A 22516-nucleotide genomic window follows, 5' to 3' on the forward strand; every position below is an offset into this window, starting at 1 on the left:
TACACACTCATGACAGCACAGGAATCAAGATGCTAATAAAAGGAACATTGGATAACATTTCATGCTATCCAAAGCACTGCATGAAAGATTTAAATTATCCATTGCATTGATTAATTTTTATATTGACTATATGCTGAAATGGTATCATAATTATACTGGATTAATTAGCATATTATTAATAATATCACCTGTTTATTTTGAATGTTTAATGTAGCTATTGGAGTTTTCAAAGTGTATGCATGCTTGTATTTATCCCTTTAGACAATATTATGTAATGTTCTATGATCTGGGGCAGTCCCAGTCATTTCTCCTGCATTTCCCCATCTCTCCCACCACCACTAATAATAGTAGCAACTTAAAAGAATGCTCAGTCACAAATGAGACCTCTGTATCACACTCAACTCCCCAAAGCTCAGGGAACATTTATAGAACAGAGAAGGAAAAGATTGAGGAGCTCGGTACCAAGAAGGCCTTGAGCAAAAGGATGTCTTCTGAGCAAGACAGGACTTCCGCACTCACAACAGACAGCAGTTAGTTAACTTCCCAGAGTGGATGGAGAAGCGACATATGAATCATTACTCCTAGCTGAGGTGTGCTGTGGGATATTACTTAAGATGTTATACATTTCTTTGTGCTATGGAAGATTGATTTAATAAGGCAAAGATGTTTTGCATTCCTTTATGTTGTGTTTGTTTAACTCTGTGAAGCTGTGTTACTTTGCCTGTCTAAAACATCTGATTGGTCTAATAAAAAAACTGAACGGATGATATCTAGGCAGGAGAGAGAAATAGGTGGGGATGGCAGGCAGAGAGAATAAATAAGAGAAAAGGGGGAACAGGAGAAGCAGAAGAGGACGCAGGGGTCAGCCACCCAAATACACAAACAGCCAGGAGGGTGGAAAGAAGGGAAGGATTATCGAATAGAGATGAAAGTCTAGAGACGAAAGGTGGATGGGATAACTTACTTAAGAAAAAGTGACAAGCAACAAACCAAGCTAAGATCAGGCATTTATAAGAAAGAATGATACTCAATGTGTATTTGGGAACTGGGTGGCAGACCCCTAAAAAACATAGTTTTCTTTTTTTAAAAAGCAACTACAAAGGAGCTAGTGATGCTTAATGGTTTCTGGGAAAGGAAGAATCAGTTTTCTTTAAGGGTCCATCATACTCCAGTAGAAGGCTACACAACACAAGTATGTGGCTAATAGTAATTGGAATAGGTAGATTCCAAAAATTAAATAGATAAGACATAAACTTTGGAAAGTCGTGAGAAGGCTATGGAGGTCATTGATCTTAAAAGAATAAGAAGACGAGTGGGGTGAACATGATTAAAATATACTGTGTGAAATTCTCAAATAATTAAACATATTTTTGTATGTTTTTAAAACTAGAAAATGCAGCAACATTGTTTTCCCTTATCCCACTCCATTTCACTACAAAGTAATCCTATCATGAGCATTTTGTCAGTACCCAGGAACCAGCGCTGGAGGAGTCTGGGTGTAGAATTGTTCTTGTATTCCTTTCAGACACGATCCCATAACTATTTATCTAGCTGAGCCTCTTGTTCTCATGTTACTCTCTGGTTCAAAAGAGAAATCCCAGCAGGAAAATAGACAGGCCATGCTGGCGGTGGAAATGACCTGGAGTTTCAGAGTTCCTAAAGAGTACTAGCTTAGACCCTGATCTACCTGGCTTTTTTTATTGTTAGTCCATTGTCTTTCGTAAGATTACTTGACACATTCTTTTGGCATCTACTCTAGGTGAAGGGCTGAAAATCTGATACTTTTGGGGTCTGTTGAGCTAATCATTAGTCCGTCTGCTTTCTAAACCATTTCTCAGCTTTTATCCTGATTTTCATCTACAGTTTTGGGCAAATGTATGTTCGTCTTTCTAAATTGTATTAATTGCATTTTACTGAGAACTTCAGGCAAAGATGAAAATACATACTTTAGTAAGAAGGCTGTGTTAATAGGGAGTCTTGGCCGCAATTTCCAATTTTGGAATCCTCCAGTCACCACCTTTTTTTTTCAGTACATGAGCCATGCTGGGTTATAGCTGGACATCATGTGTCCTCTGGTTATCTCATCCATTTTCCTATACCAATATATGTGAACTAATTTTAGTCTGTTGCCCTGTATCCACAGATGCGAGCTTTGAAGTCAAACAAGTTCACCTGCCTAAATCAGTCCCATCAACTGCTATGCTAATACAATCAGATTAGGCTTTATTTTATTTACAGATAATTTGACTTCCTCATACTTGAGTCCAACTAATCTTCTAGAACAGATTAAGGCTTTAATGTGTCTCTGACTATATTTATCAGATTAGAGTTTTTGTTGATCTCTCAGCTAACGTCTGAGTTCACTTGTCTACTTTTCAAACATGCTATTGTGTAGTATTAATTGAAAAGCTGGTCTCGCCTACTCTTCCTTCTGTTTTTGGACTGAATATTCATAATCTGAAAACTGGGGAAACGGTTGGGGGGAGGAGCAAGACACTGTCCTTATGCTACTATTCCATTTTTAAAAAGTGTCATTATGATCCTGCTGAAGATTAATTGCCCTTGCCTTTCATCCAGGGATGGGGATCTCAAGCAAAAGTGTTGTTTTTCAGAGAGTATAAAACACTGAAGTAGCATTGGCTTGGTAAAGAGTGGAGGCATCTGCGCTGGATACTTATTCATAGATCTTAAGGTCCAGGATTGTGTTCAATACCCTGGAAAGGTGCAATTAAGTCAAGGAAAAAAATGTCTACTGTTTGCAAAGTACCCATCGCAAGGACAAAGAAATATCATAACATCAAATTTAGAAAACTCGTATTGTCTTCCTATCTTTAATAATGTGATATCTGTTGAGAAAAATAGGGTTTGAGTTTTAGAGACAAAATGATTAAAATTCTCAATATTTTAACGTTTCTTGTCAATGATAATAGAAAATACACTGGATCAGGCAGAATGGAGGTGTGGGGTAAAAATGAATTGTAGACGAATATAAGTTCATCTTATTGTAGACCTGCGTTTATGATTCTGAAATCTCTTTCTGCTTAAATAGATGATACACAGTCATTACAAAGACGGTTTTTGACAATTCTGCCTTCCCTAAAACAGTAAGGGCACTTTTTGCATCTATTAATACCTCTTTTTTCATTCAAGCAAACTTGCTGGTTCACATTCTACTAGTTAGGAGGACCATTCTGTTTCTCCATGGAAACATAGAATTAATTTTTTTTTAAATTTTTATTTCAATTCAAAATTTTAACACATAGCAATTATTTTCTTTAAGGCAACACAATATTGTAGAAAGTTTCAACGCAAAGACTTGGAAATGTATTGTCATACAAAAATGATCTCAATTTAGACAGAATTTTATTTTTGTATTATAAGATTACTTTTTTTTTTATCATGTATAGCACAACTTCATGAGTCATGTAAGGAGAAGCACAAATTTAAAGACTGCCTTCCTATGTTCTCCTGCATTGTTTCGGGCAGACAGTGGTTTGGGGAATCAGTCTGAACCAAACACCAAGCTTTTCACTTGTCACTCAACTCCACTAAGTTTCCCAACCTCACAGCATCACTCTCGTCATGTTTATTACTGGGGAAATAATGCTACCTCCCAGTGCTGATAGCAAGATTATTTACATGACGGTTTTGTTTCTGGGGTGCTCGCTAGCATGGGAAAGCACCCTCTTGACTCTGGGGTGCTCGCTAGCATGGGGAAGCACCCTCTTGACTCTGGGGTGCTCGCTAGCATGGGGAAGCACCCTCTTGACTCTGGGGTGCTCGCTAGCATGGGGAAGCACCCTCTTGACTCTGGGGTGCTCGCTCGCATGGGAAAGCACCCTCTTGACTAACCATTAGTCCAACATAACACAGCTTAGGTCATTTAACAAACGTGCTCCTGGAAGAGTTATTACCATTTTGCAAATAGTTCGGCATAGAGGATTAAGACTGATGCAGTAATTTATATGTCAGCGCTCTTCACGACTACTATGACACCCATTCTTTCAACCAGATTCTGTCTCTGTGCACAGAGACTTTTAAAACCCTCATGACAATAGCCTTAATTTTGCAGAGCCACAGGAAAGAAAGCTTACAAGACAACATTTATGTGTAATTCGCTGTCTTGTTTACAATGTTATCTCCCTACTGGTCTTATTCTGAAATTTTACTCACATATCCAAATATTTGGACGTTGGCGTAAGATGCAGCTCAATTAGGTTCGAGGTAAAAGAGCCCAGTCCTTGTGCTGGGACGATAAGCATCCCTTGTATGACTGGGTGAGCCACCTGCTTTTTCTTGTTGCCTAATTGAGTTGAGCAATAGGAGGAAAGGCTCCAGGACAAATGAGGGACAAAGGCCAGGAAGTGGTTTCCACATGAGAATATGCTCTGGCCTCACACTGCCCCATGCTAGCCTGGCTTCTGGGAAGGTCACTTGAGCTCATGAATGTCTTATACCAGAAGAGCCTTCTGTTCAGGCAATGTGTCTGGGGAATTTAAAAATGAGGAAACTTTGGGGACAAGAAAGGTATTAAAAAGAACGGGGTGGGAAAACCAAAAGAATATGTTTGAACGATCTCTGCAGAGACCTAGAACACAAGCGACCCTCAGATTACGAGTAGAGTAGGTGAAAAAACAGGACTTTTGTTCGAATAACTTTTTCCTTCTGAGATTTAAAATATGTACAGAAAGTCCTCTGTGACATTCAATATCTTTTAATTGGAATAATTATTCTCTGTTTTATTTGCTTTCATTTATCTTCAGTGTTTGCTTGTTTCTTTCCATAGGCCTGATAGTGAGTGTTAGCTTTCTATCATTTTGCCACTCACTGTGAGATGCTCTGGTTTATCTAAAGTAAGGCATATAGAAGTATGCTAAGATCTTAATAAATATTACATTACCTAAGACTGCACAGTCCTGAAGCTGCTTAAACACCCAAGGTGCAGCCAGGCAGTGGTGGTGCACACCTGGGAGGCAGAGGCAGGTGGATCTCTGTGAGTTCGAGACCAGCCTGGTCTACAAGCGCTAGTTCCAGGACAGGCTCCAAAACTACAGAGAAACCCTGTCTCGAAAAATATAAAATAATAAGGTGTTTTCAGTTATTTATATTCCTCTTTAATTCTGTCCTCATCATTTTAATTAAAATTGGCATAATTTTATAACAATACCACATATTTTCCCTCACTTCCTAAATTCAAATGGACTTTCTTTATAGTTTTCAAGATACCAAGTATCAAAATGAAAGGTTTGTAAATGTATTCAGTGTGTTCGCCACTTACCCTTAATTATTAATTTTTCACAATATTTTTATAGGAAGTTAGCATATTTAGCATCTCAATTGAACTCCTCTCAAATTCTAAGGCTTAATATGCACGCAATTTCTAACAGTATGTGATTGGGATGTTGAACTAATTTATAATGACTGGTCTCTCATATATTCTGAAGTCACAGAATCAAGTGGTTTTCTTCTTGGGAACTTCTGCAAGCAATTTCTAAATCCCTCTAGAGATGACTAAGTGCCATCTTCCTCCCTCCTTCTTATCACAGCTAGATGAAAACTAGCTGACCCCCAACTCTAAAAGGACATGGCAGTACTGCTCGGCCCTGTGTACTCTCTCTTAAGTGTTCTAATTTTTCTAGAATTCCAGTTGTCTCATGTGAGGAGGATGAAAAAGGATAGGTCAATGGAAGCAGCTTAATTTAAATATTTAGAAGAAATTTCTAAATTAAAAATAATTTTAACACCCACTTAACGGAGAAAGTTTAAGCAAGAAAGTACAACTGGCAAAGCCTAGAAATTCCAGAGAGATGCAAATTATCCCAGAGGTGTGGATCGGTGATCTGTGTCACCAGAACCAAATACTGACATGACAGAAAAGGAGAACAAGTCTTTAACAAAGCTTAACAAAGCTTGGGGCAGAAACTTGGATACAAGAAGATGAAGGAGAAAACAAGAGGAGAACACGGCTCCATAGAAACAAGGGGGCGTACTCTGCTTGTGGGCTTTCAGGGCTTTTAGTATCATGAGGCTACTTCCAAATCTGTCTATCTGTTTTCTTTCTTTCTTTCTTTCTTTCTTTCTTTCTTTCTTTCTTTTTTTCTTTCTTTTTTTCTTTCTTTCTTCCTTCCTTCCTTTCTTCCTTCCTTCCTTCCTTTCTTTCTTCCTTCCTTTCTTTCTTTTTTCTTTATTTCTTTTTTCTATTTCTGTATTTTCTTTTTTTTCCTATTTTTATTTAAAAATAACTGCATTTCATTTTATATACCATCCCAAGTTGCCCTTCCTGCTCTTCTTCTGCTCCCCTCTTTTCACCTTCCTATCCCCTATCCACTCCTCAGAGGAGATAAGGCCTTGCTTGGAGTCAACAAGGTCTGGTATTCCAACATGAGTCAGGACCAAGTTCCTCTCCCCCCGTCAAGCCTGAGAAAGGTATCCCACTATAGGGAATGGGCTCCAAAAAGCCAGTTCATGAACCAAACATGTGTCTTGGTGTGTCTGCCAGGGACTCCCCAACAAATCAAGCCACATAACTTACCCACATTCAGAGGGTCTAGTTCAGTCCCGTACAGGTTCCCCAGCTATCAGGTCCCGAGTTCCCACTAACTCAGGTCAGCTGTCTCTGTGGTTCTCCCTATCTTGCTCTAGATCCTAAGGTGCCAGACTGGAAATGTTTCTTAATCCTCAGACCTCTAAAGCCTCCTTTGTTAAATGCCCAGGATTAGACAATGGGTTCCCACATCTCTATCACCTCGTGTAATATGAGGCTAAGGGGAAGAGAAAGGGCAGGAGAGAAATGCCTCACAGGCAGAGGAGATGAGAGAGCGGGCTGGAGGAGCAAGTAGTCCTGTCTGCATACGTGTGGACTTCTTGACATTGAGACCCCCGTATTCTTTAATACTTTGTGTTCTTCATTTTGTCAGTGTTGTCTGTTTGTTTGTGATGGCTTTGCCTGTACTCCATACTGTCACTGATGTCACTATATAGCAGTGAGTTGCCTTGAACTTCTGATTCTGATCATCCAGCCTTCACCTCCACTGTGGTAGGACTACCAACATGCACCACCGTGCCCATTTTATTTCATGCGAGGTGTCTAACCCAGGCCTCAATGTTTGATAAGCAAGAATACAACCTGTTGAACATCATCCACCGGTCCCATATCCAGCATATCTTTAGGAATGAAGTCTTCTAAGCCTCAGAGTCATCTCTAGAAAGTGAGCTACTGACAGAAGCTATTATACATTGGTTAGGCTGTGTTAGCAAATTCAACAAAAGGCAGTTCCTTCAAGGCTTGTGTTTAGTGTGCTAACTATGGAAAACAGACCTTCTGAGCACAGGCAGCCATGACTGCAATAAAATCTGCAAGCAGATAACAAGCAGAGCCCCTGCCAGGCTTTTGACAACTCCGCTTGGTCGAGTTCTTTGAAGCCTGTTATGTGAGGGTGTGGTTTAGTACTAGTCCTATTCAATTAATAAAGCTTTGGAATTATTTCGCCATCGAAATTTTCACGCTCGATGTTTTAGTATCAGTCTTGTGAGGAGATGAAGGTAAGTTGTGAGGTATTCGGAGCCAGTCAATCAGCTCCAGGCTGGCTGCTCTATGTTAGGGAAAATGCACACATCATGAGGTCACACTGGATTCTTCTATGGTTCCTGGAAAACTATAGTCAACTTCCTAAACAACAACTTGCAAAACAGATATCTGTTTCCTTCCTCTCTGTGGCAGTGTTCTGAGCACAAACAGATCACACAATAAATTAACCCATGAAAGAATATTATCTATACTGATCCTTGGAGTTTCACAGCCTTAAATGATTAGGGAGAAAAATCATCAATACTTGGTCTTATTTCATATATATTATAATGATCTCATGGTTTTAGAGTATCTTTACTTTTAATATTTATTTGCTATTTATCAAATATATTATTTGATACATATATATGCATGCAAATTAGACTCACCAAATATTATTATCTTCAGTCTTACATGTGACAAAGAGGATCAAAATTATTTTCAGTCTGAGCTTGGTCGTTTTGCAGGACTTTCTCCAATGCTGTCCTCACAAACAATACTGTCCTTGAATGTAGTGTTCTTCTTCTCAAAGATAAGAGCTCATGTCTTTCTGAGATAACTGTCATGATTATAATGTCCTACATACGACGCAGGATGCAGTCAAAGGAATTGCTTTGAGGATATAAGTGGGTTTTCCCTGGAGAGGGATCTGCTAGTAGCTCCTCTGCTCTTTTAAACATTAGAGAGTCTTTCTTTCTTTCTTTCTTTCTTTCTTTCTTTCTTTCTTTCTTCTCTTTCCTCCCTCCCTCCCTTCCTCCTTCCCTTCCTTCTTTCCCTTCCTTTCTTTCCTCTTTTCCCTCCCTCCCTCCCTCCCTCCCTCCCTCCCTCTCTCATTTCAAAGAGTAGCTCATTTTCAAGCTGGACAAGTTAACAAACTCAGGGTGCCAAGCTTTCTTTGGTTTACAAACTCCACAGCTTCACTGGAGTGTCAATCAAAATCCCACAGCCATTCTTTGATACTTGGAGGTGGGGCTACATGCAAGCAGCAGTAATTTGACCAGGCACTTAGGGCAAATAGGACCGGAGTTATTCGTGTAGCACTGTAACCTGCCACTGCATTTTGACAGCTCTTCTTGTGGCCTTGGACTCTATTCTCGGACTTCTAACTGGTAATTACTTATGTGTAATAAGTAAAAATTACCTACCTTAAAGATTTAATGATCAAAATTTATGCCTGCAAAACTAAAATCCTTTGCTTTGCTGGATTATGTTCTTTGTTTTTGTACAGTTTAGTGTATAATTGGGTTTTTCTCTTGGCACAGAGAAGGAATAGTGGGAAGTAGTATATACATTCTGGCATCCTGATTAAACTTTTAATTAAGAAAAAAGTCTATACTTGGTGAACTCTACTGTTTTAACTGTAATCTTGCCAGTGATGTCTGTTACTAAGTGAGAAAGGATGATTCAGAAATATCTAAAATTATTTAAGTCCTTTAATATATATGTATTATATATTCATTTAATTAGAGGGACATTTTAATGGGGTTTAGGGGGCAAATTTATGCACAGCTCTCTGTCATATATCTATCATCTAGCTGCCATCTATCATACATAAAATCTATATTATATATAACATATTTGTCTGTCTGTCTTCACATGTCCATTCATCTGTCCTAAGAAGAAAATGTAGATGGCCCTTTCCTCTCTAAAGAAGGAATAAATACTATAAATGAGGCTTTAGCCTGTTAAGATTTTACAGCAGAGTGGTTGTCTTTGGAATCTTTCAGAAAGAAGAACATATCCGTCCTTGCTTCTGGTGACCGACAATAATAAGCAGAGATCACAGCGCTCTCTCTGCTGCCGGCTTTCCTGGCATGGTGCACGCCAACAGGTCATTTCTGTGAACTATTTGAGAGGTGATTTAGCAACTTTTTTATCGTCTCAAGTTAAATGTTTCATCACTGCAATGTAGTTCACTTAACATAAGTTGCTTAAACATTGATGAAATAACCAATAGTCTACATGAGTAATACTAAAATATCCAACTTAAGTTAGAAATGTTTCTCAATTTGCAAATCACCACTACGATATTTTCCTGGTAATAATTTGCTGACAATAGGCAGCATGTGAAATCAAATCCAGTATTGGAATCAGGCAAAATTTCTAGCACAGTTGCTTTATTGGTCACATCCCATCATTTCGCGAACTTAATGCTTTATGTTATGACTTTCATTGTGATGCAATGCTCTATAGCAATATTTGCACAGATTTACTGTGGTTATATTAAATGGTTGGCAATGTGGCCTAGGGGATTAGAATAGAGGGCAGCTGGAATAATTAGCCTCAGTGGGCACTGGGGGAATGTAGAGCTGAACGTGTTTGTAGACTGGAGGAGAAAAAAAATTACTATTGCCTTTCAAAGATCAAAGCTTTGCTTGCATCTAAATCTTTGAATATTTCCAGTGATAAGCATAGTTTGTCCCTTAGGTAACTAATAACACTGCTTTCATACTATAGACAATCTAGAATGCTCAGTACCAGATAATTTCTGCTTTAAATGAACAAGCTTACCTAAAACTATAATTATTAAATACGAATTGAAATGTTTTAGCGCATAGTAATGCTACAAAACATGTTTTCTATTAAAGGACAATAAATCATTAATTCCAACCTTATGCAAATGAGTGTCCCAGAAGAGCTTGATATTGTGTTCTGTATTTTTTGTTAAATTATTAGTACTTACCTGCCCAATTCATACGAGAAACTGATCATTTTCTATACTTAATTTTATGCAGTTAGCACTGTAAATATTCAACCAATTCTCAGTGCAAATACTGTTTCATAACCTGCAAGACCACCTGAACAGGGAACCTGTGAAGATTGCTGTTCTATTGGATAATCAAGGAATCTTTCACTGAGTTTGGTAGCACAACAGTGATATTTGTTGTGCAGAGATGATGAAAGACCAGTGGAGTCCTAAGTATACGCAGTCTGTGGAGCCTTGGGTTGCTTAGGAACTCAGTGACTATGGGCTTGCTATGGCAACCCAAGTTATCAGTGAGTGCAACCTTAGCTGGCATTCTGCTAAATCTCCATATTTTGTAGACAAGAATACTCAGATAATCCCTTCTATAAATCTCAGGATTTTTATTAATTATGAAATTAGAATAAATGGACTATTATAATAGATAACACCTATATGAAGTTAATTTTTAATCCTATGTTTGATTTCAAATTTATAGTGTCTTTTTTGTTATTTTCTTGTTTCTCTCTCCATATATATAAATATAGTTATAGGTTAGACAGTTAGATAGATGATAGATAGATGGTAGATAGATAGATAGATAGACAGACAGACAGACAGACAGATAGATAGACAGATGATAGAGGATGATAAGACAGATGTAGAAACAAGTAGATAGGGATATAGAGAGAGAACTAAGCATGGTGCATTAAAACTGAAAGAGAGTAAAATTAGTGCAGTATATTACTTAGATGCTATATCAAGTGTTTTATAAATTTGACTCAATAGTTCTATTTACATATTCTACATATATGGTATAACTTACTTGTTATTTTGATTTTACATTACTAGCTCATTTGCAGACCATATAGATGCATATTTATGTATAATTTCTCCTTAAGACTTTACTTTAATAACAATGTAATAAGCTATACTCAAAATTAGAATCATTTGCAGAGCACATTTTGGAGGTCATTGCAAAGGCACTAGGGAGACTTCTTCTCTTCGTTGTGCAGTTCCGCTAGGGAGTGTGTGTCAGTGCGTGTAGCCCCTCATGCCTGTGTCTTTCTGTGGCGAGCTCTGCTATCAGGTTCAAGGAATAGCCTTACTCTTATCCATATTTATGCCATACAGAAGCTGAGCTCTTCCTTGCACCCCTTCCTATATGAATGCTGTGCTCCCCTTATCTCCGTATTAACTCCAACCTTGTGTTTATCACTATCAATAGCACAGGCAGAAGCAAAGGCTCTCCTGAGACCAGACACCACAGGCTCTATTTACTGTTCTTTTCTCCTGGGCATTATCATTTGTGCATTTTTGTTTTGATATTTAAGATCTCACCCGGCTAATATTTCTCTTGAGAGAAGCAGCAGAAGTTTGACTCAGGTTTTTCAGAAAATGTCACAATTAACACATTCATTATTTTTATACCTATTTGGTATTCATGACTCCTCAAATAGCATCTGTGGATTGCTGAGGGTATTAACTCAGCTAGATGGTGCCTCTGTAGATGGTAATAAGCCACAATTCACAGGTGGAAACAAGCATAAACATAGAACTGTGGGCTGCTTTCCTGGAGTTAACTGTCCTTGAAAGCCTAACCCAGGGCTTTTTAAGATCCCAGTGAACTTTCACTAAGCAGATCATACATTGCATAAGTACTTCCCCTTTATATTGAAAATAGTTTCCTAGTTGGGCAGTAGTGGCTCACACACTTAATCCCAGCACTTGGGAAGCAGAGGCAGGTAGATCACTGAGTTTGCGACCATCCTGGTCTACAGAGTAAGTTCTAGGACAGCCAGGGCTACACAGAAAAATCCTATCTCAGAAAGAAAACAAACCAAACCAAAAGACTATTTTCTCATACAACTCATATGATATACCCTGATCACAGTGGTTCCCCTCCCTCTACTCCTCCTAGTTCCTCCCAAACTTCCCTCCCACTCCCTTGACAGTCTACATGGTTTGACGTTGGTACATGATGAACAGTTTACAATGAAGTTCCAAGAACTGATCGAGTTGCCATCTTTGGGAAAGCCATCAAAAGTTTCAGAAAACTGTCTGTTGGTCATGTTTGTTTCTTCCTGACATGTTATAACTCATTTTTACTCATTTTGAAGCCTTCTTTTCTACACCAGTTTTTGGTGAGTGTATTGAATATTCATACTTTCTATAACAAATATAAGATTCAACATCTTATTTTTAAGATTCCAATGAACAGACTGTGATGATGCTTTCCCCTTCGCAGAGGAGTATTTCATAGCTAATATCTCATTGTTTTTCAAAAAGATCGAGATTATTTCAGAGCACTTGCCACTGTAAAAGATTCCGCCTATCCTTACAAGGTCATCCATCTGTATGCCAGTCTACATGGGAACAGGAGATTGGCTGGCAGAATCAGGACACAGAGGACTTGCAATAAGCCAAAACAAAGCAACATGTATGCAACCTTTTACTGATATTCATTTAAGGCTCACACTGTTAATTGCTTTAACAATTTTTAGAAAATATCCTTAAATCAAGATATGATGATTAATACATACACAGAATTTGCACGCAGACTCATTTAAAATACTTAGGAGAAACATGTCATTTATTTGATATTGATATTTGATATTGACAACAAATATCTTATAGAGCAGAATAATTCAAGTTATGTGTATAAGTATTTCCTAATATAGAGTAATCATATGATATATATTGAACATGTTCAGTTTTTGTTTAAGCCAAACTATACCTGTAACTGGTCACATTGTATGTATAATTTCTACTAAGTCAAAAACTTTACAAGTGTAAAGTTTTCAATTTCGTGTAAAATAACTAGAAAGGGCAAAGTATTTATTACAATCATGCCTTTCTAAATGCATACCTTGACACTTAGGCTATTTGGTATCCATTCAATTAATCTTTGGATAAAATTATATTCTAGTTAGTGTTTTAAACTCTGGGATATATGATACAGATTAGAGGAGGAATACCAGTGAATATGTTGAAGGGCTTTGTCGTGTGTCTTTCTACCTTGTTACTCATAAATTGAACTTGGAGGTGTACAATTTCTGTGGCAGCGACACTAATGTACTCTGAAAAAAACCACAAAATTTTGAAATATAGTAATGTGTGATCTTACTGTATATTGTTGCCTATAGATTTGTATATTATAGAATTTATTATGTATACAAATATTTTTCTTTTTTTCTTCTGTTTTTTTAAAAAGAGAACTATTATTTCAAACAGACTTCTTGACGACACGAGGGGAATTAAGTGATTGTTTATAAATTAGTTGGTTTTTGTCTGTCTGTTTTAAGTATATGTGATCAGGCTAAGTTCTCTAAGTTCTGTGCAAGCATTAAGACTGGAGCTTCAGGTCCCCAGCACCCACGCAAAAGCCAGAACAGTAATTCAAATGTATAATTCCAGCACTAGAAATAAGAGATAGGCAGATCCTTGCAGCTTTCTGCCTAGCCAGACTAGCAGAAACCACGAGTTCGATGATCAATAAGAGAATTTCTCTCCCAAAAATGATGTGAAGAGCAATTGGTGAAGACATACAGCATCAGCCTCTGGCTTATTACCACATAAAGGACCATCTCATGCACACATGCATATATACACATGCTTATTTTAAAAAAAAAATAATGTTTTTTTTTTGTTTTGTTTTGTTTGATTTTGTTTCTTTGTGTAGCTTGGGGTATTCTGGAATTTGCTCTATAGACCAGGCTGGCCTTGAAGACTGCCCGCCACTGCCTCCCAAAAGCTGTGATTAAAGGTGTGTGCCACCACTCTCCCCCAAAGTAAATTTTGATGGTGATTCTCCTTGCAGTGTCAAAGGTCATCTCTGCAAGATAACCAGTGGCATATAACTATTAGAACAGAAAGTTCTCATTATGTTATCAAAGATCTGAGGATATTAATCTGGAAGAAATGTTATCTTTCTTTTAGCTAGAAAAATATCTGAAATATTGACATCATTTTTAAAGGTCATGACTTACAGAATTGTGGTGGGTTAATCTGGTCAAATGTATTGTTAAACTTCATCTTTATATATAAAAGCAAATCTTCAGAATACATTCATGCATTAGATCTTTCTATAGTAGATTATATGTCATTATTACATTTTAATTTTATTTACATAGCATTAGATGAAATTGGAAGGTGTAATGTAGTCATGGAAAATCATTTTATAAAGAGAAAGAAAGATTTTTCACACCAATAATTTGCACCAAAATACCACAATTTTTTTCCACCCAAATGGCATACCAGGTAAACTGGAGAATAACACAGATTTAATCCCATGTTCAATTTTTAATTTTGATTTAGAATAGAGTGACATGTATGACCTCAAGACAGGAAGCAGCAAAAGAAGCTGCAGTTTTGGCTAAAAGATGTTTCCCACTGTTTAGATGGGGTGAGCTGCCTCTGGAAGGCAGAGAGCGGTAAAGCAGAAACATCTGTTAAGTGGATAAAATGAGCATGTCTATAAACGGAGTCAAGGCCTATCGGAACTTACGGTTTCCTCTCACTTAAGAGCTTTTACTCGTGTATGTGGACTTGTAATACATTGTTTTGGATGTACTCCCAAATTCACATACTTAGAAGCAGATCTCATGGGGAAAGAAAATTAAGTTCAAAACAAGATGTCAAATAGTCAAAAATAAACAAGGACAGTGAATATAAGGCAGCTAGGACAAAAAGATAAGAAGGAGCTAAGACCATTCTGGAAGCTATCTATGGAATCTGTCTTCTAGGATGCTTATCTTCATGGCTTTTATTTCGGTTAGCATAAAACGTGACTATATTGTTTCTGGCTGAATTTTTTTTTCACTTTAAATTTTCTTACTCTCATCCTCTTCCTTTCAACTAGTGTTATGATAAAAATTTCCCCAAGGAGTTATTGAAAATGAGAGGAAAACATCCCAGCAATGATCTTGGATCACATCCAGAAATTATTTTTAGTTCTTAGAACACATGGAGGATCATGCGACAAGCCACATACATAGAGCTTGGAAAGACATTTGACATCCTTAACATATCCATTTTGAGCACCAAAGCAGTTTATTACTAACGAAGACAGTATTCCAGAGCACCACAAAGTATATGTCGATTCCATGAGCTGCAGACCTTATACTTTCAGGTATGGGCTGGAGGCATTAAAGAATAGAATGGGGTTATTAAGTGGGATGCTAACTACAGCTAAGAGACTGTAGGCTTCCAGAGCCAGAAAACAGGGCTGTGTCCTGAAAGTCTAGCAAAAATTTTGTTCTCCTCAAGTAGTGCAAAAGTCACAGAACTTGCACCCCCAGTAGACTCATTTGAAGGTAATATTGCACAACTCATAAAATTCCATAGCCCACTACTCTTTTCTTAAGTTATAGCCAGGAACCAAAGAGGAAAGTTCCATGCAGGAGTATGGAAAACAATGGGGTTGATAGATATTGATATAAAATCCGGTTCACGATATCTATACCTACCCCCGAAGAGACAGAAAGATGTTTCTTCCTTTGTAACCCACAAGGTGAAATGCCCAAATCACTGTCAGTGTTCAAACATGGAAAGCAAACATGAAAGTCGCTGCTATGAAGTCAGGGATGAAACAGGAATGAGTGAGTTAGTGGGGCTTCCGTTATTCACAGTTCAGTAGGCGCGATTTCAAAGGGAACATTTTCTCTTCTTCCCCGCAATGTTTGAAATTCTTTCATCCATGCAGGTCAGTACATCCATTGCAAATACCACGCAGGCTGATTCTGAACTTAGAATCTACATGCCATGTCCTGGTAACCTGCTACTTCTCAGTCTTCTGGAGTCTAGTATTTTCTAGGATACTTTACAAAAATATGAAACCAAGACATGTAAATGATTCATAGCATTCCAAGAAAAACATTTTGTTCTGAAGGTTTTATGACATATGTGATAAGCATTCTATATATTTTAAATGTCATACACAACATTATATCAATATAATATATAAGCCTATATTGTTCGCAAAGTATTTGATTATACTTTGTTTAAACTGAAAAAAAAATTCTTAGAGTATAAGATATTCCTATTTTGTATTTTAAATGTTTTATTTACTTTACATACCAACCACTGTTCTCCCTCCCCTCCTTCTGCTTCCCCCCAACTCCCCACAACCTACGCTCCATCTACTCCTATGAAAGGGTGAGGCCTCCCATGGGAAATCAACAAAGCCTGGCAAATAAAATTGAGGCAGGATTGAGCCCCTCACCCCTCCATCAAGGCTGAGGGAAATTCTCAGGAATCAACAACAATGACCCCAGCTAAGATCCTGTAAATAATGGAGAAGTACCTGAACTGGCCTTCTCCTATAATCAGATTGGTGAACACACTAACTGTCATCACAGGCCTTTCATCTAGTAACTGATGGAAGCAGATGCAGAGACCCACAGCTAAGTGCCAGGCCAAGCTCCAAGAGCCCAGTTGAAGATATTCCCATTTTTAATAGGATGGATGACTAAAAATCCGAAGGACACTGTTTTTCTCAGATTTATTTATTTTGTGTGTTATGACCATTTTGCTTTTGCTACTTTCTTGGTGTGTGTTGCACCAGCTATGTACATGGTACACTTGGAGGAAGATATCAGAGCTCTTGAAATTAAACTTTGGGATGGTTGTGGATTATCATGTAGGAGCTTGGAAACAAACCTGGAGCTTCTGCAAGAGCAGCAAGTGCTCTTAACTGCTGAATCAACCTCCTAGTCCCCTAAGCATACTATTTAAAGATCTCCAGAGTTTGCTTTGAGAAGTACAAGTTTCTTAAGAGACATAAGATATTGCTATTTTCAAGAATCAATCTTCGAGAGCCAGTCTGGAGAAATGAGGCACTATTTCACTGGAGATTGCTTTCCACATAAAAGTACCTGAAACTTCCCTGTCATTCAGAGGCAAGGTTCATGCCAGGTAGTTCTTTAAAAGTCAGGGCAGGAGGATCCTACTTCTTCACTCGACAACAATAAGAAGCGTCAAAGACGGACTATTTCCTATGTGGTGAAATGTGAAATAAGCCATTGTTATGTCCGATCCTTCTTGGAATACATCTCCCTTGGCTTTACAAGAAAAGCTAATTAGGTTTCCATCCAAGGTCTTGGGAACAGTGAGTGACTCTGCTTGTGTTCCTGTACATGCATTTAACTCTTTCAGAAACCGAATGCTGTTTTCTAGTCTTCAAACAGAAGACACAAATATCTATGTCATTTATGCATTCATAACACAGACTTTTCAGTCTCATTCAGAATATTTAGTAAATGGAACAAAGCCACCAAGCCTGATGTTTAATCAGAAAGCAGATTCTTCTGTGTGAATGCATTAATCATGTGCGTCTATTCCATTACTGCTCATACAGCACAAGAATTAAAATGTTATTTAGAATCACAAAGCATATTATTTTGTACAGCCCAAGGGCCACTGCAGAGGAAACCATTAATTTTTTTACTAATGTATTTTTTATTAATTCTTTTTAAACACCCCTCTTTCAGGAACTCTGCTGTAGCTTGGGTCTGCTACAAAATCCCTCAGCAAGAACATTGGTTTGTCCTCAATTATAATAACTGCTTTGACTTTCTGCCATGTAACCCTTCATGCTAACTAACGGAATGAAATCATTCCTTCCTTCACTCATTGCATGCTTAATGCTCTGCTTAGCTGTTAGTTAGGGCCGTGTCCTGCTGTTTCAACACATTGGGCTTTGAAATAGTTGCTCTTCTGACATATTTTTCTCTTTTCTCCTTATGGTCTTCCATGTAGAATATGAATAAAAATGGCATCCTGGCAGAGTAGGTTGAAATTAGCATTTCCTTCATTATTTTAACCCATAACTTAAACATTGACTTCCCTTTCCCTCTCCAGAGAGAGTTAAATTGTTAGCAAACTGTTCACGTAAGAATTGGGTCTGCCAATACGTTTCTGTTTCATGAGATTTGCATATTGACCTAGCCATTCCCACATGAGAAGTTTTTCCAAATAGAGAGGTGTTATCTGTTCGTTCTTTTACATTATGCACAGCTCCTCCTATGGCTTCTCTTAAGCATGGAAGTAAGTTTATTTTGTGTTTTTAATGTGCTTTGTCACACTCTCTTTTGATTCATTTGGGTCGTGTGGTGTAATATTCCCTATTTGGTATTTGAAGTGATCCTTGGAATTTTTTTAAAGTAATATTAGTAATATCATTTATGTTTTAACATTTTATCAGAATACTACAACTCTATGACATATTAATGTTTGTTTATTAATAAAAAGTGTTCAATATCAATGAAACAGTCTTTAATGCTTCTATTAGGTAAAGAAGCGAAAATTGAAACACATATATATGTTAAAATTCTACATATAACATGCAACACACGTGCATAATATGTCTTCATGAATGATCTTTACTGTTCTTTGAATATTAAGTAGTAATTGATAATTGGTTTCCTTACCATTGCTTTGTTAATAAATGTTTTGATATAATTAATAGTGTATTAAACTCAGCTTTATCTTATATGAGTGTTAATTACTCCCTGTTTATTGTTTATAATCTGCATGCATAATTTTCTTCCTCATATAATATCATATCACTTTGATTTTATTCAATTCCTAAATATATAATTTTTATAGGATGTATAAAACCAGGTATTAAGAATGTATTTATCGTTTGTTCTATTTGATGTATTATTATTGTATGTGATGGGGATGGGGCTTGTGTGCCATGGCTTACATGTAGATGTCAGAGGCAGATGTTGACTGTCTGTTTCCAACTTTCGTCATCATTTCCAGGGATTAAACTCATGTTCTTGGGTTTGCATTCAACGTTTTTTTCCTTAAGGCATCTAGCTGGCCTATGTATCCTTTCTTTCCCAGAAAATGGATTTAATCTCTGTTTTGGCAAACATCACGGTGAAGACTTTAGAATTTTCATATCTGAGGGGGCATGGTGGGCAACTGAAGGAATATAAATGAAGTAGATTAATGTCTAGAAGATAGTAAATGCCTAATGTGACAACGCTGTCACTTTATGACTCGCTTAATATTAAGAATATTTCTTACCTGTACAGACTACAATTATATTCCAATTTATGCAGAGATGTTACTTTTCATTTGCTGAAGTCTCAGAGAAAAACAGCTCAAATTCCATAAACAGTTGTCAACTATTCTGAACCACAAACAGCCTAGATTTTTGTTTAAACATACATCATAATGTTATAGCCACCATAGGACTTTTCATCCAGCTTGAAGGTGTAGGTGTGTGGGCTTCCTCCTTCACTGCAGAAAGACATCAGCGAAACAGTGACTACTTCTTGCTTGGTTTCAGATCCTATTCTCAATAAAGAGGGAGCCAGATATGAGTCATCTAGAAGTCTCTGTAGAAATCTTCTCATCTGTCACTTGCCTCTTCAGTCTGTCCCAATGTTTGTGTTACTCAACGCATTGCACTTCCTCTTTTCACAAGAGCTGAAGTGCAGGAATCAGCCATCTAAAGCACTGACATAAAGGATTTTTTAAAAGCCATAACTTTTGGATGCTCACCTTACTAGACCTGAATGGAGGTGGGTGGTCCTTGGACTTCCCACAGGGCAGGGAACCCTGATTGCTCTTTGGGCTGACAAGGGAGGGGGACTTGATTGGGGAAGGGGGAGAGAAATGGGAGGCAGTGGAGGGGAAAAGACAGAAATCTTTAATAAATAAATAAATAAATAAAATGCAAAAAAAAAAATCCAAAAAAAAACCCATGACTGTTGGGAAAAGCACATTATTTTTTGCAATCTTCAAGCAAGGAGAAGCATTGTAACCATGACACAACCTTTAAATGCGAACGAGAGGAAGTTAATGAATAAAATACTAAATTCTGTAGTTTAAAAATACTTTTTAAATAGTAACCTTTTCAGTTAAACATTTTTTTTAATATCAAATGTCAAAAGATTTTCTGCTTCTCTACCATCTATAGCTTTGGAGTTTCTTGTATAACTTGACAAAACTGTAGAGCAAAGCAGACAAAAGCAGACCAAAGGATTGGTATTTGACGCCTGATGCACACTCGAGTCAATTCTTATCTAGCAAGAAAAAGATAAAAAAAAAACATCTGACTGGTGTTCTCATAGCAATGAGACGTTCCCAAGATGCCTTGCGTCCACTGACTTTCCTATTCTGCCACGCGTATCTGTTTGTGTATTGCTGCAATGGCTAACCATAAGGCTACATGTACTTCACATAGAATACATCAGCTACAAATACGGTTAAGGGATCATTAAGAATGAAAATCTCGGCCTGCTGAAATAGCTCAGCAAGCAAAGTGTTTGAGGATCTGAGCCCCATTGCCAGAATCCATGAAAGAACCCCAGGCCTGGCCATTCGACTCCCAGTGCTGGGGAGATGGAGACAGGCAGACAGCTGGGAACTTATGGCCCTCCATTCTAGCCCAGTCACCGAGTCCCTAATTCCAATGAAAGGCCTTGTATCAAGAAACAACAAAGAAATGGACAAATTGTACACAGAGTTGCCCTCTCCCCTCCATATGCATTGAATATATGGACACATATCTCTGTATGAATATGTTGAATATGTTTTGCACATACATAAATACACATACATGTACATATCCTCTTTCTCCATAAATACACATATACAGACATACAAAAACAACCTAAATCCTTACTTTCAAATGGACATAATATTTTTAAGCGACTTATTGCTCAGCTTGTGTTTTCTTGACATTCATGTTGTGCATTTGATTCTTCTGTGTGCTTTTTGGGTCTCATTCAAGTTCCTTGGGCACTGTTGACTGTGTTGACTATGCAGCTGAACATTCACCAGTGGCCCCTCAGAGTGTAAACTTCGTTCTTTAGCCTGTTCAATGGAGTCTGCAACACTTTGCTCTTCAGAGAGAGCCTGACGATGACATTAAACTGCTGACTAAAACACAATCCAAGAAAATGCGGCATTCACTTAGGCATCTATTTTCAGGAAATATGTTTTTCTGTTAGTGTTCACAGTCTGTTAGTGGTCAATATTCTCTCTAAGACGGACCTTTTCTGCCTTTGTGTTGAAAAGCTGTTTCTAGACTGTCGTGTTGATATTTATATGCATGAGAATTTAATTTAAGGAAAAGTATTTATATCAAAAAGAATGAAGTCCATAACAGATATTTATAAAATACACAATCTCAATGAAAATATTTATTAAGATATTCTTCATCCTCCCTTGTCACAGTTATAAGAAGATTGCCTATAGTTTCCTTTTCTGGAATCTCTAAGTAACCCTTTTGAAATGAATAGGGTAATTAATTTATATTGAGGTTACACAAAATCATTTTATCTTTCTCCCCAAGTAAGTGGTCTGAAATCAAAGTGAAAATCCAAAAAAACCTGAAGTATTTCAATGGCTTCTTGTTTATAGTTAGATGAATATGTCGCTATATTCTCCCTGAAAATCTTGGTCAAGATTAATGTGAACAAGGTGTCTGAGGTTTTTCTCCTATGATATTTCAACCCAATGAGTGAGACACGCCTACAGGAGACAGCAGGAGCAATCTAAAGCCAAGAACTGTCTTAAACCTGAGCCCGTGGACTAAATATATCCCTGTCAGTGCCTCCTAGGTTGCTTCATTTCAGGAGAGACTTGCAAACAGATTTCAAGCGACCCTGCCAGCTCTAGGCCAGAGTAACCTTCTGGAGGGGTCGCCTGTCTGGTCCTGGGATCTTATGAAAGTAGTCCTCATTTTGAGAATCTTGCTTTTCCCAAAGTGCAAGGTCTTCTGTTTGGTTAGGCACCAATACTATTAGTTCCACCCAAGGTTACTGAGGCACATATACCTTCTGCCCTGGGACACCATGCTCAGTAGTATTTAGATTTGAGTGGTTTTTGCTAGTTATATTTTGGATGAAGACATTTAGGTTTTTTCTTGGTTTTTGGGTTTTGAGAATAATTTTACCATTCTCATAAATTTCAGCAAAATTAACAACAAAAAAATGATAAATAGTTTAGAACTTCCAGCTAAAACAATAGGCCATTTCCTTTTGTAAAATCTGTTTGTCATCCTTGTTGATTGACAGCGTTTCCGATTGTTTTCTATATTATTAGTCTGAACGTACTTCAAGTTCCTGTTATGTAGTATAGAAAAGGACTCTTCTCTGCATTTTATGAACTCGGATTTGCAAGCCTAGTTGTAACGGGCCAGCGAGTTCCCTAATTTACTTTCTACTCTCTTTCAGCCCAACATCTGGAATAATGATTGCATTTGAAAACAAAGTATAGGAGGGGCTCACTTAATCAGTTCCATT

The 22516-nt window shown here is 37.5% G+C and overlaps 1 protein-coding gene across 6 annotated transcripts in view; it reads left to right on the forward strand.

The window, feature by feature from the left end:
- LOC121459014 (platelet glycoprotein 4) overlaps nt 1-22516 on the forward strand; it is a 78541-nt gene that overhangs the window by 20092 nt on the left and 35933 nt on the right. For 2 of the 6 annotated variants that reach the window (XM_041668477.1, XM_041668476.1), the window contains exons 1-2: nt 8641-8676; nt 9295-9423. The exons of 2 other annotated variants lie outside the window; for them this stretch is intronic. The gene's annotated coding sequence lies outside the window, so the exon portion shown is untranslated. Of the gene's footprint in view, nt 1-8640; nt 8677-9294; nt 9424-22516 lie in introns of those variants that run through there. 2 more of the 6 variants (XM_041668480.1, XM_041668483.1) reach the window with 2 other exon arrangements.

The sequence above is a fragment of the Microtus oregoni genome, unplaced genomic scaffold (assembly GCF_018167655.1).
Source record: "Microtus oregoni isolate MIOR12 unplaced genomic scaffold, Mior012 000018F_ref0000195, whole genome shotgun sequence".
Lineage (NCBI taxonomy): Eukaryota > Metazoa > Chordata > Mammalia > Rodentia > Cricetidae > Microtus > Microtus oregoni.